The 8207-nt window shown below is 31.0% G+C and overlaps 1 pseudogene; it reads left to right on the top strand.

Moving 5' to 3' along the window:
* Positions 1-6183: 6183 nt before the first annotated feature.
* On the top strand, positions 6184-7938 carry LOC123251845 (annotated as a pseudogene).
* The last annotated feature ends 269 nt before the right edge of the window (positions 7939-8207 follow it).

Here is an 8207-nt window from a genome sequence, read left to right as displayed (position 1 = left end):
GCTTACTCTCCTCATTGCCTATTTTAATACCTTCAATTTCTTTTTCTTCTCTAATTGCTACTGCTAGTGTTTCCAGTACAATGTTAAATAATAGATGTGACAATGGGCATCCTTGTTTCATGCCTGATATTATTGGGAAGGCTTCTACTTTATCTCCATTGCAGATGCTGTTTGTTGATGGGTTTAGATTATTATTTTTATGAAAAGTCCTTCTCTTTCTATACTTTCTAGTGCTTTCAGTAGGAATGGCTGTTGTATTTTGTCAAAGGCTTTTTCAGCATCTATTGAGATAATCATGTAATTTTTGTTGGTTTGCTTGTTGATATGGTCAGTTATGTGAATGGTTTTCCTAATGTTGAAGCATCCTGGTATAAATCCCACCTATTCATAATGAATAACCCTTGTGATCAATTGCTGGAGTCTTTTTGCTAGTATTCTATTTAAGATTTTTGCATCTATGTTCATTAAGGAGATTGGTCTGTAGTTTTTAGTCTACCTGGCTTTGGAATCAGTACCATATTTGCGTCATAAAAGGAATTTGGTAGAACTCCTTCTTTGCTTATTATATCACATAGTTTGTATAGTATTGGTATTAGTTGTTCTTTGAATATTTGATAGAATTCACTTGTGAATCCATTTGGTCCTGAGGATTTTTTCTTAGGGAGTTCTTTGATGGCTTGTTCAATTTCTTTTCCTGATATAGGATTATTTAAGTATTCTATTTCTTCTGCTATTAATCTAGGCAATTTATATTTTTGCAAATATTCATCCATATCACCTAGATTGCTATATTAATTGCCATATGCTTGGGCAAAAAATTCTTAATGATTGCCTTGATTTCCTCTTCATTAGAGGTGAGGTCTCCCTTTTCATCTTTAATACTGTTAATTTGTTTTCTTCTTTCCTTTTTTCTTATTAGATTGACCAGTACTTTGCCAATTTTATTTGTTTTTTTTCAAAGTACCAGCTTCTAGTCTTATTTATTAACTCAATAATTCTTTTACTTTCAATTTAATTACTTTCCCCTTTCATTTTTATGATCTTTAATTTAGTTTTCATCTGGAGATTTTTAATTTCTTTGCTTTCTAGTTTTTAGATTTGCATGCCCAATTCATTGATCTTTACCCTTCCTAATTTGTTAATGCCCTTAAGGATATAAATTTCCCCCTGAATATTGCTTTGGCTGTATCCCATATAGTTTGGTAGGATGTCTCATCATTGTTATTCTCTTCTATGAAATTATTAATTGTTTCTATGATGTGTTCTTTAAATAACTGATTTTGGAGAATCATATCATTTAATTTCTAATTAATTTTTGCCTATCCATGTACCCTTACTGATTATTATTTTTATTGCATTATGATCTGAAAAGGTTACATTTATTATTTCTGCTCTTTTGCATTTGTTTGCAATGTTTCTATGCCCTATTACATGGTCTATCTTTGTGAATGTACCATGTGCAGCTGAAAAGAAGGTGTATTTCTTTTTGCCCCTATTAATTTTTTTCCACATATCTATTAACTCTAATATTTCTAGGATTTCATTCACCTCTCTTACCTCTTTCTTATTTATTTTTTGGTTTGATTTATCTATATCTGATAGGGGAAGGTTTAGGTCTCCTACTGGTATAGTTTAACTAACTATTTCATCCTTGAGCTCCACTAGCTTCTCCTTTAGAAATGTGGATGCTATACCATTTGGTTCATACAAGTTCAGTACTGATATTTCTTCATTGTCTATACTGCCTTTTATCATGATATAATTACCTTCCCTATCTCTTTTAATCAGATCTATTTTTACTTTGGCTTTGTCAGATATCATGATTACAACTCCTGCATTCTTTTTCTTAGTTGAAACCCAATAGATTTTGCTCCAGCTTTTTATTTTTACCCTATGTATGTCTACCTGCCTCATGTGTGTTTCTTGTAGACAACATATGGTAGGATTTGGTTTTCTAATTCACTCGGCTATTTGCTTCCATTTTATAGGCAAGTTCATCCTCTTCACATTCAGAGTTATGATTATCAACTGTGCATTCCCCAACATTTTGATTCTTTCTCCTTGTCCTGCCTTTTGTTCTTTCAATATTTCCTTCTACACCAGTGTTTTTAATCAGTCCCCCTAGTCCCCTATAATCATCCTGTTTATCATTCCTTATAGCATAATAGTATTGCTTGATAGAAAATTTAAAATAAAAGGTTATCAAAGAATATATTAAAATATTCAATAATATAAGTCGAATTCATGCCAGGGATGCAAAAATATTTCAACATTAGAAAAATATTAATATAGACAAAAATTCAAATAATTTTATGCAAAGGTGGATTAAAAATTTTTAGTACTGATTTATAGTAAACACCTAGAAAAACAGAAACATGGAAGTGTGCAATGAGAATCTGCTCCCGAAGACTCTAAATCCCAGCTTCCCAGCTTCCCAGCTTCCTTCTCACATTATGTCCTTATATTTTTGAGATAAAGTTTGTGTGTGACCCTGCCCCTCTCTCTTTTCCTACTAAAACAATCAAAAGAGCTTTTTTTACTCAGGTCTTTACTTTTGTTGTTTTTATTTCTTTTATTTCAAGTGATTATTTGTAAATCTTATAAAATATAATACTTGGAGTTATTGGATATTAATTTTAATCTTACAGAAGGTACTTTGTTATGATCAAATAAAAATACTTAGACATTATTCATAATTCATTATCTTTCTTGGTTTTCTTCATACCTTACTATTCCTTTTCTTGCACTTTGTTCCTCTTTAGCTGAGCTAGTATTATGGTTCTGCTCCCTACTTTCTTTTCTGAATCCCATTTTCTCCTCTCTATACTCTCTCCCTGGGTGATCTCATGAGTTTCTATGAGTTCAGTTATTCTTTCTATGCTGATGGATTTAACTCTATGCCCCCATTCCAAATGCCTGCTAGATGATTCCATTTGGATAGTCTATAAGAATCTTAAGCTCAATATGTTTAAAAGAGAACTCATAATATTATTTTATTCAAAACTTTCCTAAAATTCCATATTTCTGTTGAGGTGTGCAAAATCATTATAATCACTTAAGTCCATAAAGTTAGTGCCATCCGTGACTCTCACCTCTCTCTCACCTCCCATATACATTTATTTTCTAAATGTCATCAATATTGCTTCCACAACAACATTTTAATCTCTACCCTTTTTATCAACTCATACAAACTCAGTGTCCCATCTCAAGTCCTCAACTTCTGCAAAAGTTTCCTAATTCGTTTTCTTGCTTTTAAGTCTCTCTCTTCTCCAATTCATCTTTGTCTCACCTACCAATAATATTCCTATTCTTTCCCTATTCAAAAAAATTTTTGTGGTTCCCTACCCATGAAATATACATAGGAATACATAATATATTCAAATAATTATATAATATATGGAAATATATGTATATACATTCATAGATATATAAAATCAATTTGCTTAACTATAAAATGGGAATAATAATTGTATCTACTACTTCTCAGGATTATTGTGAAGCTCAAATGAGAAAATATTTATTCATGCTTACTGCAATGCCTGATACATAATAAGCATTTAAAAAATATTTGTTTCTTTCCTTCCTTCCTTTCTTCCTTCCAAAACAACATATCATTACTTCCCCTTAAGCACTCAATTTTCCAGGTAACTAACTATTCTTATATCTGACATTCTATCTCTCACCTTAATGCTTTAGTAAATGTGGTCCTCCATATTGAAATGACCTATCTCAACTCTGCCTCAGGATTTTGTCAGCTTTCTTCAAAGCACAATTTATGTGCTAACTCCTACATGACACCTTTCCTGACTTCCCCATCCCTGTCTTGGTACACTTTCATTCTTAAGATGACTTAAAATACTTTCTGCATACTTTGTATATATGTCATTTTTAAAATATATTTATATACATATGCATATACATATGCATATATATGTATATATATATATAAATTATATTCCCCAACTAAAATGCAGCATCCTTTTAAAAGACTATTTATATAGAATCAGGCTTAGAGACAGGAGATCATGGATTCAAATCTAGCCTCAGATGCTTCCTACCTGTGTAATTCTGGGCAAATCACTTAACTCCAAATGCCTAGCCCTTACTACTCTTCTGCATTAGAACTGATACTTAATATTAACTCTTTATCAAGAAACTAAGAGTTATTTTTTAAAGATGGTTTTGTATTTGTTTCCTTACCAAAATTTAGCATATACTAGGTTCTTAATATGTTTACTGAATTGAATTTAGCTACAACCACATTTACTAAGTATTCAAAATGAATTGTATTGATAAATAACTGAACACATTCAGAATATATATTTTCATGAAAAAGTTACTCAGAAATTTAAAGTTGCTTGTAAATGAAGTACTCTATTAATTTAAAGTGAATAACATGAAAAATAAAAAATATAAAGTGCTTTGTGACATATTGTAGCTTTTTTCTCCTTTTTCGTAAAGCAGCTAGATGATATAGCATATAGAATGCTTAGTCTCAAATCAGGATTTTATGAAGTCTAATCTAGGCTCATATACTTACTAGTTACTAGTGTAGCTCTACAGTCTCAGTCTCATGATCAATAAAATGAGGGTAATAATAACTACCTCCCAGGATTATAAGGATATAATGAGACAATATTTATAAGTTGCTTCACAAAACTTAAATATTACATAAATGCTAACTTTTATTCTTATTATCATTGTGACTGTTATTTTAAATTTTCACTTTAAGTAATGCTAAGCATTTTGATGCTTAATCTAATGACTAGGTATGTTTCAGCATCTGATGTCAACCTACCTAATCACTAGAAAACCTTTTAGCTTTGTATTATTCTGCAAATTTTTATATGTATAAAACAAAGATTTCTTTTTGATTCCTGTTGATATATAAGCAATTAAATTCCAGCCTTTCCTATTTCATTTCTCTTTGATGTTAGGGAAAAAAGATTATCTCTCGGGATCTTGGTTTCTTTATCAACAAAATAAGTTAATCAGGAGAGATTAAATCAAAGGACTCTTTCTATCTTTCCATATCATCCTAATAAAATAAGACTTTTAGATTTTTTAAATTTAGGAATTGGATATTGATAACTTATTTCTCAAACTTTTTAAAAAATTAATTTGATGTTTTAATAAAAAGTTTTTAAAACTATATGTTCAATTGTACACAGAAACTGATACACTATGGCACAATCTAATGTAATGGACTCCTGTACTAGCAGCAATGCAATGACCCAGGACAATTCTGAGAGACTATCCACATCCAGAGAAAGAACTGTGGGAGCAGAAACACAGAAGAAAAACATGATTGATCACATGGTTCGATGGGTATATGATTGGGGATGCTGACTTTAAATGATCGCTCTATTGCAAATATTCATAATATGGAAATAGTTTTTGAACAATGATACATGTGAAACCCAGTGGAATTGCTACTTGGCTCCAGGAGGGGGAGGGAAAGAACATGAATCATGGAATCATGAAAAAAATATTCTAAATTTAATAAATAAATAAATACTTTTTAAAAAAGCTCCATGTTCATCTATTTATCTATACAACAAAAATGATACTAGAAAATTCAAGTCTTTAAGTCAGCATTGTGTTTTTATTAAAAATATAAAATAATTATATGCTACATGAGCATTAAAACATGTTATGTTAGAATTCATTGTTATTTCTCCCATATAAGCAAAATGGGGCAATTTTTATAAGCATCCAGATAAAATAATTTTGGAATCTGCATGTTAATGTCAATTTGTGGGTAAACTGTAATTAATTTACTTTTATTATGTCAAACAAAACATGTGGAACAAAAAATGAATTAAGACTGGGGAAAAAGAACAACCCAGGTAGGACATATTGAATATTTTAGTACAAATAGTTTAATGACTAGAGCTATTTCACAAAAACATTATTGAATAGAGGAGGAAAACTATCTTTACAAAAGTATTCCTTGAAGTACTATTCCCAATAGCAAAAAAAAAAAAATAGAAAAAAATTTCTAATGATATGACATTGTCTGAACAAATTATAGTACATAAGCATAATTTGAATATTATTGAGCTATGAAAAATAGCCATTATGAAAATTAAAAGAAAATGTTAAATAAAATGGAAAAAGACACAAAAAAAATAAATACTATCTACAACTATGTAGCTAAAGGTATTAATAACAAACAACGTCATGTATTCAGAAAGGAAGTCTTTAAAGGACCGTGTACAGGTAAATTGGGCCCTAGTATCTTAAAATTTACTTTACATGTACAACATTTGGGTTCATTATGGGTAAATAATGCAAGTTTTCAAATACATAAAGAAGCACTGGACACTTTGTAATTCTTAGTCTTTCAAAAAAATTATATTGTGTCTCATATGCTCACTTTTCATATTTGGAATACCTGTACTTGTCAGTAGAGGTTAAAATAAACTGTGTGTCTAAGTGTGTGTGTCTAAGCGTGTGTGTGTGTGTGTGTGTGTACAAACAAGAAAGAATATTCCCTCCATTCTTTGGATTAATCCTGCCATTGATATGCCTTCATATTTTTTCTAAATTTGGCCTGTAAATGTTGTGCTTACTTTCCCCCCTCAACATTTTCCTTTTTCTTTATTGTGCCTCCCAATAAAGATTTTAGGTCTTTCTTTTTTTGTTGTTTTAATTTTGTCATGTTGTTCCTCTTTTGCACTGGCAAATATAAGATTATCTCTACTAATTTAAAGAAAATCTTTACTGTACTGAGCACTTAATTTATTTAACAAAAGCATTTCTAAGTATAAAGTATACTCTTTGTTTTTCTATTGTACAACTGACATACTGTTAAAGTCAAATTAAGAGAAATTATTTTTTATTTTCTCTGATAGATAAACAGAGATGGGTTTATAGTCCCATTCACGCAGGTTATGGTGCTCAATTACATATTGCCTCAGTTCTTTTGCCTAAAGGGAAAATTGGCAACTGACATGGAATAGTCAGTAAAATCCCAGCAAATTCTAGAGGTAAGTAAAATCTCACCATTAAGGACACTGGACCCTTCCTCTATTCCAGGATGTCTCCACCAGATGGCAGTCATGCCTGGTACAAGTTTAATCTTTGTATATTATGAATATCATGGAACTTACCAGTTTGCTGTACCCTAGTAACCAATCATATTCAAATCAACAAAATACGTTGCATTCAAAGTTTAAAATGCTAGTTTTATTACATGAAGTTTTATTTTCATTGTTATATCAACAAAAATTATAAGAACACAATAAGGTGGTATCTTGTTTAATTTTTAATATTTCAGTATTTTGTAATATTTTAATATTTTCTTTCCTCATAGCTTTTCCAATTTAAATTAGCAATATAAAATCCAAATAACACACTGCTGCCCTGTGTTGAGGTAATTTAGATGATACCAAGCTGGAAGGAAATAGCAAGCAGAAGTCAGTGACCCTTGAGCTGGTAATATGGAGGAAGATTTCCCCATCACTCATCTTACTCAAAGTGTTTGAAACAGCAGAAAGACTTCTAAATTCAGAAGTCCCCATGCTAGACTATCAAAAGCATCTGAATGAGAGTGCAGAGGATGAGCAGGAACACTGAGATTTTCATAAAAACTTAATTGCTCAGTCTTGTAGGTTTGGGTTGTTTTGTTTTAAGGCAGGGAAATCCATAGCTACTGTTTTCAGTCTGTTACTGCAGAAAAGTCTCCATAAGTTTGAGTTGGTCTATTTAGTGTATCTTTGTCCTATGACAGCAGAGGAGACCATTTTATTCCTGGATGGTAAATTCAATGATGAGGAACTTCCATAGATTCTTGGTAATATCCAGACAAAGAGCAGTTTCCAGGATTGGTACCAGAGACTCAGTGAAGACAGAAGAGGAAATATTGCTAAATTCCTCTACATTTCAGACTTCCTCCAGACACTCTTTAGAAATTTAGCCAAAGAAATTGGTTGAGTCACCTGTGTCCAAAGGAATGTAAAGTAACTTTGCAACAACAACTAATTCAAATTAGACCAATTCGAAATATGATAACTGAATATTTGAGATATGAAAAGGTCAGGAATGCCAAAGGACCTTTTTTTAAAACCTTTAGCTTCAATTCTCACCATTATTTTTTCTTTTTCTTTTCTTTTTTTTTAGGGATATGGTGAAGGAAAAGGAGTGAAGTAAAATTTAGCAGATAAATTCATTTGGCATAGTTCTGACTACCCCATATCATTGTG

The sequence above is a fragment of the Gracilinanus agilis genome, chromosome 6 (genome assembly GCF_016433145.1).
Source record: "Gracilinanus agilis isolate LMUSP501 chromosome 6, AgileGrace, whole genome shotgun sequence".
Lineage (NCBI taxonomy): Eukaryota > Metazoa > Chordata > Mammalia > Didelphimorphia > Didelphidae > Gracilinanus > Gracilinanus agilis.
The sequence above is the reverse complement of the archived record's forward strand: the minus strand, read 5'-3'. Positions and strand labels throughout refer to the sequence as shown.